The sequence below is a fragment of the Clytia hemisphaerica genome, unplaced genomic scaffold (genome assembly GCF_902728285.1).
Source record: "Clytia hemisphaerica strain Z4C2 unplaced genomic scaffold, Clytia hemisphaerica genome assembly, whole genome shotgun sequence".
Taxonomy (NCBI): Eukaryota; Metazoa; Cnidaria; class Hydrozoa; order Leptothecata; family Clytiidae; genus Clytia; species Clytia hemisphaerica.
Window position 1 is genome coordinate 732,983 of NW_027103300.1, and position 10,966 is coordinate 743,948.

General features: G+C 36.2%; 1 long non-coding RNA gene across 1 annotated transcript; it reads left to right on the forward strand.

Annotated features, from left to right (window-relative positions):
• The first annotated feature begins 1,990 nt into the window (after window positions 1-1,990).
• Window positions 1,991-8,009, forward strand: LOC136810838 (uncharacterized). The gene is made up of 2 exons (XR_010847165.1): window positions 1,991-2,998; window positions 7,906-8,009. It is a non-coding gene; the product is annotated as an uncharacterized lncRNA (long non-coding RNA).
• The last annotated feature ends 2,957 nt before the right edge of the window (window positions 8,010-10,966 follow it).

The window sequence follows — 10,966 nt, forward strand, 5'->3', positions numbered from 1 at the left end:
TCGCTCGCATACAATCTTGGATATCATACTGACGTAATGTTATTGTAAAATTATTCAAAATAATCAAAATTTGATAAAATTTAAAGATAAACAAATATTTTTCCTTATTTTTCTGAGGACGCATTTTGTAACATTTAATGACAACTTTTGTGATGCAAATACTGCATCCAACGATAGTGTTTTGAGCCAAAACGAAAGAGTCTTAGAGAAAATTTTCTCAGTCGACGCTAATGATGGTCGTCTCTCTGTAGTCACTTATATTGTTACTAAATCCAGTACACAAAATGACTTTATTAACTTGGAGACAGGGAATGATTTACATAAATAGGTAGTTCTAATAAATCTTGTATAAATGCATCATCGAACATTCAGAAGAAAACTCTTGTGACGCCGCACCGTGTAGGGCAGGTACCTTGCTCGCCGTACCAGGTTTTTGCCAGTAAATGGTCAGTGTTGAATATAATGAAAGATTTTGAATGAATTGTGTGACCAAGAAGGCATACTTGGGTAACAATAGCGTCTTAAGACCGTTTTCTCAGGAATAAAAGAAGAAAAAATTGTCGAAAATTTTTCGCGCTCGCTTCGCTCGCGTTCTTCTTTTCGAAAAAGGTCCTTCTAGGAGACGAAGGTCAAACTAGACGACCTTTAGTTGCACCACCTCTTTGAAGCCTGAGACTTTCCAGTCCATGATTTTAGGCCAAGCCTCGATTTAAAATTTATCCTTAATAGATTTTAATACGGGTCTGCGACGAAGAAAATCGGAGGGAAATCCTTAAAGCTAAGCCTTAACATTGCATTTGCCACCCTTAACAAGTAAATTCAGACAGGATCTATATCACTGTACGCCAGAGAGGTAGTTCTTTGTAACTTTGGCGTGACAGACCTTAAACATTTCCCTAAAGGGTCGACGCTATCGAGAATAAAATCACAAAACTGCAGAAAACTTCATTTTGATGAAAATTGCTGGCATAAGAATAAGTCAAACAGCTTTAAAAGAGGCCATAAAAGGTCATATTTAGCCCAATAAGTTCACAATCGTTTAACAAAAGAATTAAAAGCAAAATTACCGCGTGAACGTGAAAATGGTTTTTTTCGCGCGTGAATACGTGAATTGGCAAAAATTTGCACGTGAATACGTGAATTAAGGGTCGACTGGGGGGGCCTCTATTATCTATCAGTTAGCCACACTAGCGTCCCACCAAAATGCGTATCAAAGATTAATGCTGCGAAAGCGCTTTATCGTTTACTTGACTCTCAAGCAAAAAAATACCCCGCAAAGCTTCTAAAGGGATTCATGAAAAAATAACCCGGCGCTTTTTAATGAAATTAACATTTTCAAAAACTTTGAGAAATTGCCTAAAATTTGAGCCATAGATGTAAAAATCTGAGCCAAGCCAACCCTGAAAACTAATTTGAAGATCAACTTCCCAAGAAAAAGATCTACGGGGGAGGCGGAACCCACCTAGATCCGCGCACTGCCGGATAGGCTATCTCCCGGAAATTTTGTCGGACCTCAAACAATGACCCATTTACATGTGCGTAATTGTTTTTACTTTAGCGTATAAACAAGGCCTTAAAAATCGAAGCACTGTCTCGGGAATTGAATGACAAATTTTGGTTGGTTGATTTTGGAAGCTGAACGTTTTATTTTGTTTCCAACTTTCAAGTTTTAATTGATATTGTCTTGCGAACTTGATTCAGGTAACTCTCATCCTTGTTGTTGCAAATACATCCTGTAGATGACTGATGTTGTTTTTTCTGAAAGCTAGATTTCCTAGTGTGACTAACTGTCTATTACTTTTCTCATTGATTGTGTATTAGGTAATCGATAGATAATAAATAGCTCAGAAATAATCGATCACTGATTGATGCACCAGATTCAATTATATTGGATAATCCACCGATTGCTTATCAATTATTTTTCACTCACAGCTGATTATCGATTATATTGATTACTATGCCTGGTATAGAGACTAAATGCTGACTATCAGTGAGGCTGGAACTTCGATTTTTGAGGATTACGATTTTACCAGCTTTTTAGCGATTCTTGCCTCGCTAACCCAAATCTCGCAACCTCTTTACCTTAAAGGAAGATCAAAATTAGAGTTTTTCAGCGTTCCGAAAAAAACGCAAAGCAAAAATTTTTTCATCTTCACAGGATCAATTCTCAACAACAAAATACATCTTTTGGTCTTTGGGTTTGTTTCTGACGTTTTTCCTTCAAAGAATATCGATCACTTTCCTTTTCCCCTCGAGCGCGCGAGAAAAAAATGATTAGCTCGCATTCTCGCGCGGGCGAATAAAGATGAGGCGGCAATTTTGCACTGAGGGTGCTACTTAGTTTCCGCCCTTTTTTGCACCCACAATAGAATGATCCAAATACGGGGGTATTCCAAATGATAAACGATGTCGTTTTGTAAGTGTTTATTTTCTAAGAGATACAAATAGTATATTGAATATTATTAACTTATTTATTTAAGTATTTTTGAGCCCAAATTTAAATATCTGGTTAAATAAAAAACAAATGATAGCAGTTCTGTTTTTTCTCAAACCCCCGGGAAAAGTTTTTTTGCCGACTTAGCTATTTTACAAATTTCGGAAAGAACTCCCATAGGAATTCCGATACATAATCCGATTGGTTCATTTCGGAACGGCTTCAAGAAAGTCATAATGGCAGATGATTTTAAAAGTTTCTGAGGAAATGTGTGGAATTTATCGATGTTGATGGCTTGTTGATTCTTTAAAGAAAAAAGATAACAGGTATAGCTTTTTCTAATCCTGGAATATCGAGGTTCCAGTTACACTGACTATGTCAATTTTACATGCTTTTTTTCAGTTAAAAATTGATTAATTGGGTAGCCATCCATCCACCCATTCAACATAGCTCTATATATATATTCGATTTTGGTCATTTTCAAAAGATTTTGGTGCACGAAGACTAATGGCAGCGATCAATAAGTTGAATTTAGATAAAAAGACAAAGAAGAATTATTTGAAGGTTTGAATTTTTTATATTAAGTTGAGAGTTATATATAACATAACTATCACTCCCATTCTTGGGAAAGAAGCTCTTACAGTAACTTGCTTTGAAACAATATTCCAAGAATTCAAACAAACTTTATTTTATATGATGATTTTTTGCAAATTCAGGATGTGTTTTATTTACAATTTAATGGATTTTATTCTCAGTTTAACCTCAGACTCAAATGGCATGCAGATTAATTTGGGCGATTATATCTCTTATTCACATTTTAAAGATTTTTGTGAACTGAATTTCCCTAGTGTCAGCACGTGGCACTTGTCAGGATGGAATTTCAACAACCAGTCACCAGACCACTTTTCCATTGCCTCGATATCGTGCTGAAGTCTAATTGCATCTTCAGCGTTATTTATTTCTTCAACAAGCTTTGTGTCATCGGCAAAGAGAAACATTTCTGAGTTGGTAACTTCAGCTAGATCATTGATGTAAATAACGAAAAGGAGTGGACCTAAGACACTTCCTTGTGGTACACCACTTTGCACCTGGCATTTCTTAGATAACTTTCCATTGACCTTCACATATTGGTAACGATCGGACAAAAATGCTTTCATCCAACCAAGTACCCTTCCTCTGATACCATACGCTTCGAGTTTTCTTAGTAATCTGCGATGTGGAACGGTGTCAAATGCCTTTGCGAAGTCGAAATAGATTACGTCAACAACCTTATCATTGGATATCGAGTCTGCACATTTGTCTAAGTAGTGAAGTAGTTGTGTCACTGTCGATCGTTTACCCATGAACCCATGTTGTTTGGTTGATAGCAATTTCTCATTCGTGAGGTGTTCCATTATTTGTTTCTTTAGGATTCTTTCCATTACTCTACACGCAACTGATGTTAAACTAACGGGCCTGTAATTTTCTGCAAGGTTCTTTTTTCCTTTCTTGTAGATCGGGGACACATGTGCAGTCTTCCAATCATCAGGTAGTTTACTTTCTACGAAGGACTTGGCCATGATAGTATGTAAAGGACCGGCTATGTAAAAGGCCAGCTTTTTCAGCATGACTGGGTGAATCTCATCAGGTCCTAGCGATTTATTAGGATTCAAATCTTTCAGTTCCTTTTTGATCATGTCGATTGTTAGATCGAATGCTACATCTGTGTCTGTTCGTGATGGAAACTCAGGTAGTGATCCAGCAGGTTCATTCGTAAAAACACTGCAAAACTGATCCTGTAGGATGTCAGCTTTATCCTCATCAGTAAAACGAAGTGATGATTTATCATTTGGATCAAGGAGAAGAGGGGAAATTCCCGTTTTGGTCTTCATTGAGTTCCGGATATGCTTCCAAAACTTCTTAGGGCTTCTTTTTGCTTGACCACAAATTCGTTCTTCTAGTGTTCTTCTTTCTCGTCTGATCTTTCCTGCAACCTTGTTTCTCGCAGTAGCGTAAATAGCTCTATTTCTCTGTTCCGAAGTTGTACCTATTGATCTTATCCATTTGCGATGAAGGCGACGTTTTTCTTTTAAGCTTTGTTGAATATCTTGATCGATTGCAAAACTTCCCTTTTTTCCGTAGGCATGTTTCCCCTTCGTACAAGGAACGTACCGATTCCTAAGCTCGAATAATTTATCTCGCAACATCTTCCAGCAATCATTTACGTTTGCATTTTCTGCTTTTTGATGGAAACCTGTAACCCAGTCAGAGTTCTCAAGATGTCCTTTCATTGCTTCAAAATCTGCCTTATTGTAGTTATAGTTTTCAATAATGCATTCTGTTTCAAGGTAACATTCGAACGTAAATGATAGAACACTGTGATCACTTTTATGAAGTGGTGAAAGATAGGTTATGTTGCTAACCTGGCTTTCTTCATTTGTCAGAATCAGGTCAATAATTGATGGCGTATCGGTACCTCTAGCTCTTGTTGGTTCATCGACGTGTTGGTAAAAGAAGGAGTCTCTTAAAGCTTCGAGAAATTGTTCGTCTTCCTTCGTGTCATCGTGAGGAGTTGACCAGTTTTCCCAATTGATATCTTTATAGTTGAAGTCACCGACGATACACTTATGACTGTATTTCTTATTCATTGCTATTTCCTTCAGAAGAAGATTAAGTGCTGTATTGTTTTTTGCTGATGTTAGCGTGTTGGTTGGACTTCGATACATACATCCAAAAAGCAAAGAATCCGCTCCTTTGAGTTTGATTTCCAGTAAGCACACCTCCTGAAATTCACTATTGGGTGTCACTTCGACTACATTTTTCATCGATTTATGTGTCAAAACGATGATTCCACGTCCAACATTATTTAAGGCATTTGTTTCGTAGGGTTCGGAGTAGCCTTCAATGTGGTAGTCTTGTATGAGACGTTCTTTTTTCGAATGTTTCGGTTTTACTTCACAAATTGCAATGATATCGGGTTGTTCTTTTGAAATCACTTCATTTAGTTCTTTTCTCTTTATTTTAGTTAGTTGGTCTGCATTAGTATATAGTATGTTAAGGTTTTTTCGTTTGTTAGTTTGTTCGTCTTTCTTCTTTGTTACGTCTTTTTTTCGTGTTTGGTTTATTGCCGATCTTTGGCGTTTATCTTCTTTACACCGAATCCGTTTTTTGCAAAACCCCGCACTCTCCAGACTCCATCTTTTTCGGTTTGATTTCGTGCCTTAGCATCTTCTGCCGCCTCTTTGTACTTTTTTCTTTGAGCTGGAGTTAGATCTTCGCAAATGCTCATCCCCTTATAGGCATCAATTCCTTTTAGCGCTGGGAGATTTCCAAAAACATTCATTTTCTCTTCCTCACTGTTCAGAGTAACAATGAGGGGACGCTTTTTCCCGTCTACTGATTTGCCAATTCTTGAGATATACTTGATGTTAATTTTGACGTGGAGCTTTTCGATGAGTGTTTTCACCCATGCTTCATCTTTTTTGGTAGCATCCTCTGTCGTTGGATCCTCAACACCATGGATGATGATGTTCTTTGATCTTCTGATCTTATCCCTTTCTTCTGCTGCCTCCTCCTCGTGGACCTCTTTAACGGCGGTCTTGATATTGTCATTAGGCACTTGGACATTGGCAGAAGTGGCTGCAGCATACGATTTTTTACATTCCTCTTTCAATGATGTTAAGATTTCCGTTCGGAAGGTTTCTAGTTTCTTTTCCAGTTTACTCTCTACATATTCGACAGTATGAAACGCCGGGTCATTAGACAATTTCTTCTCTAGATTAGTGAGCTCTTTTTTTTGAGATTCAATAATCTCGAGAAGGTGTTGTTCATTAGACTTCAATTTCTTAATTGTCTTTTCGTTTTCTTTAATCGTCTCATTTAATTTTGCAAGCTCGGCGGCCGTTCGCAGGGATGGTTGAGGTCCAGGTTGAGGGGAGAGGACCAAAAGATCTTTAGTTACTTTCACACAATTTTGACACACGTATTTGCATGCGTTCGCAGTTCTTCTCCCGTCTTTACAGACTGCAATCATGTAGGGTGGTAGCCTTGTACAAATGTAGTGCACTAGTCGATTACACTTCGAGCAGGTTAAACTTTCTTCGTTTTGGTCGTCAGCACAGGATGAAGGACTGCAAAGCGGATTTGGAGTATTTCTATTCCTCGTGGACGTCATGATGGTTGGTTATGGTGATGTTTAAGTTGAATTGGTTGATGTTTTTGATGAATTTGAGTGGGTTTAGTAGCGATTTTTCATGATTTTTCAGAAAAACTCAGATTTTGTTGAATTTGACTGTCGCTATCAGATGTGACCTTACTCAATTGTATTTGACGTCAATCTTTTATATTATAAATCTTGTATTAATTAATCTGTTCTCAGTCATTTTGCCTCTTGCAGTGGACTGTTTAAAGTTGATTATTCTTAAATAATGATAAGTGTATTGATCTATATGTGTGACATGATATTTTACTAGGTAGTGAAATTAAAATTTGTGGATTTTGTAAGTTTAAGTCTGTTTTGCTTATACATTTTTCAATAATGACCCAGAATGGCCAGAAATGTTTAAGTTCGGAGGAAATAGTTGTTACCCAGAATTTATGATAACACCCTTCCTATCTTTCGTTTTCTTATCTCTGAAAATAATATACTTTCATTTGTTTTTCCCCAGAGTATTTAAAATTGTCATCATTACATGTCATTATGTTGCATTCATAAATGCAACCTGTTTCAAAACCTTAGCATTATGAAGCCCTGTTCAAATTGATATGTTAATAATGGTTAATCCCCTGTCTTAATTTTTTGGATAAGACTTAATCTTTTTAAATTATTCTTTGTTCAATCTTTGATTTGTATGACAAAGAGCTGTCATCTAGTAAAGCATGTCAAGTTTGGGGTTCTAAATACGAAGTTATGCATTACGTACGATTCTATTGACAGTAAAACTAAAATGGACGTTCAAGAAAGTAAAATCAGTCCTTAGAGATGGTGTGATTTAATATTGGGTAAAATGCAAAATATCAAGCGAAATTTGATGTTTAAATTTGTGAAAGGTTTGGTCATTATCATTTGGTAGTGAAAAGTATCTACTGTAAAATTGTCTATCATTTGCACTCCTGTTCAAAAAATAGGAGATAAAAAATTAGCAGGGAACCAAACTCAAACTTTTCTAGTTCACTTTCATATTCTTTTACTGTCCAAGGATGTGTATAATACAATTCAACATGTTCCGGAAGAGTGTTATTTATATACAATCACCACTTATAAAAAACAAAACACCGACGGAGAATGTTATTCAAAAAATGCAAAAACTTGTTTACCTCAACACAACAAAATGATGTAGAACTATTTCCCTATTGAAAGAAGGGTTCATAATTCCTTTGCCATTCCTTTAAAAAGTAATTTCCCGTTCCCTTTAGAAAAGCTAAGCTACACCTTGTGATGTACCCGATTTACTTTAAAAGCCTTACTCAGAAGGTATTCTTTTCCAATTTAGCAATATGGTTTAACCAAATTTATCCGACGATCAAGCCAAAAATATTAGGTAAAGTGTATGCCCAACGTAGAAAGAAACTTGGCAATATCAAAATCAAACAACTGGTAAGTTTTAAATGTGCAAATCATTTTCGGAATTTTTAGAAAGTTGGGAAAATGTTAATTGTGAGTGCTTCGTCAGTGTTTATTAATTTGCAATACAACATAATATCTCTTAAAAATAATAATGAAGGAAAATTTTTCTGGGCCATCGTTTTCCAATGACTTACTTACCTGTTTTGTTAAAAAGTCTATTCGCTTGATCATGTTCAAAAATAGTGTGACATTTACTGAACTCAAAAATATAGTATTTCTTGAATAACTTGAAAAATATTTCAAATATAACGTTGAAATTTTATATGATGATCGGTATTTACACAAAGAACATATTTTGATGAAAAAAATGGTAAAATGAGTAAAATGTGTGGTTCCAGGACCAAATATGTCCAAATATGTATTTTGTCAGCCACCTCAAAGGAGGAAATGGTTTGTTTGAAAATGACACTTGAATCGGTAACTAGAGGTATCATATTATCTCAAAACAGATAAAAGTGCAACATTTTGAAACTGGTTGGTTTCAAAAAGCCACCAGTGTTGTCAGCCACATAAACGACTCATAGCTTATCTTGAAATATCTTGTAACCTAGTAAGCCACTTAATTTTGCTCCAAAACAATTGGAAAGGTTAATCATTCTACTTATCCTTGGTGAAAAAATAATTTGGCCAGCGAAGCCTCGCGTTCTTAATAAACAGAACGTGTAAGTACATTCATCATACGGTTCAATTCAATTTTAAAATGAATGTTCATATTCAATGTGTTTATTCTTCACAACAATCAGCGATGTTAATTTTTGCTTCAAACGAGGTTTGTTTTTTCATGTTCCAAACATGAATAAAAAACTGCAAATAAAAATTAAAATGAGTTTGCGACATGAGTTTGGCGGAGCGTTTGATGCATTGTAAAAAGGAGTTGAATTGTTCACAGATTGACGTGTTCATTACGTGGAATCCATTCAAACGGTCACATCGAAAAGTGGAACCGCAAACGTGATTATAACCGTGAAAAATGTCATGGAAAAAACGAGTGCAACAAAAGAAGCCAGATTCACGATTGCGACAGTACTTTTGAGGAATGAGAAAAGGTACCCTTATGGCTCGCACATACCCGCGGCACCCATTTTGCCTAAGTACCCCCCCCGGGGTATTATGCCATAAAAACTTGAAATTCTTTAATACTTGTCAAGAATACTTTTCTTAACAAAACAAGGGAAATTCAATATTTTTGATTAAACCAGGTAACGAGGGATTTTTGTAAAAAGTCTCTCCCAATCCTCAACAAAACTGTGTCTTTGACTTTTCAGCATCTTCAACAATCAACACTTCTTACTTCGAAAATTCGACACGTTTACAGCTTGACGGTAGTTGAAAGTCGAGAAGTTCGCCCCAATTTGTTTTTGTTGCAAAAATGTTGTTTCAGACCATTCATAGCTCAAACCAGTATGCATTTTCTCAGATCTATGCATTGGAACAAAAACATCGAAAAGTGTTATCTCAATCTGATAGAGAAACGCAATAATGAAGAATTTCTTCTCAATCGAAAAAATACTATACATCTTCTTTTTCTGTGTATAGTAATTTATAATCATTTCACATCTCTGAAAAAGCTGCTGCATTTATTTTGAAGCTTCTGGATGACAAAATTTTTCTTTATTTTGATGTGCATAATTTGGGCGGGAACTTCAGTCGAATGTTTTCGTTCGAATCTTAAATTCGAATCTAACAAGATTTTCGAACAAAAACATTCGAAATTATCTAGAGACCCGGAAGTTATTTTTCATTTTTTAACTTTGGAATTTTTGCTTTCTTTAGTTAGCTTTCCGAGTTATTTTTGATTTTCTAACTCGGGAAATTGTGCTTCCTTTAATTATCCGAGTTATTTTTCTTTTTTTATCTCGGAAATTTTTGCTTCCTTTAACTTTCTGTAAATAGACTAAATCTATTAAATTTTACGTTTAATAAAAAGGCTCGCCTCGCTCGTAAAATATTTCTCGTATTGCACTCAAAGTCATGCGATAACTATTACTTATTGAGTCTTCATTGGATTGGTAATCATCGATAGAATCTATCGGATCAATTAGAAATCGATTTCATTTCAGTAAAGTTAAAAATTTATCACCCTTTCGGTGACGACATTCAGGGCCAAAATGACGTCCTCATGTCACAAGATTCACAGTATTTTGAGTTTTGATCCGTTTTAAGTTGTAATTTTTAGATTTATGGAATTTTGGATTTTCGGAATTTCTTTGGGGTTTTGGATTTTCGGAAACAGAGTACGATATACTTTTGAGCAGCGGATTGGTAGCCTTCACCTCTTAATACATAACTAGTGTGGGCTTGAGGCGTCTATAGAATCCTTTCGCTTTGCGAACACGAGACTCGTTCTCCGTGCGTAACCCCTTTTACGATTGATTAGGGCTAAATTTTAGCTCATGTTAATTCCGCAATCAGCAAGTCAAACGCCCGGCATCATATGGCGGGGTAAAACTGCACGCCCACTCCTACTCGTCCCAGTCCCACGGACTCCGACTTGTAGCGTTTGAGTTCAGTCATTCAGTTCACCTCATCCTCCTTGATCCTCTCATGCATTCAACACAAATATTTTTGCTTTCTTGGTTAATCAGAAATAAATTGCTCTCATCTTCAACTTCCAACACGACGACGTCAACTGCATCTTCAATTATCAATTCTGCGTTATCTCTCCTATCGAACCCCACACACCAACACTCAAAAAAAGTATGTCCACCACCGTGTCCCACTGTTGTTCCAGTTACGACCTCATCCGATATCCTGTTGAGTCAGCATTATTACGATCCAAAATGGTATCTCTAACTACTGTGGTATTCCTTTTTCATCACAACGTCTGGACCTGAACGACTGTGAAATTTATATCTAACTCTAGCTTCTGCTCATCCTCTAGCGAAAAAAGTTTCTTGTAGAGGCTGCTTAATACTCGGTAGATCCTC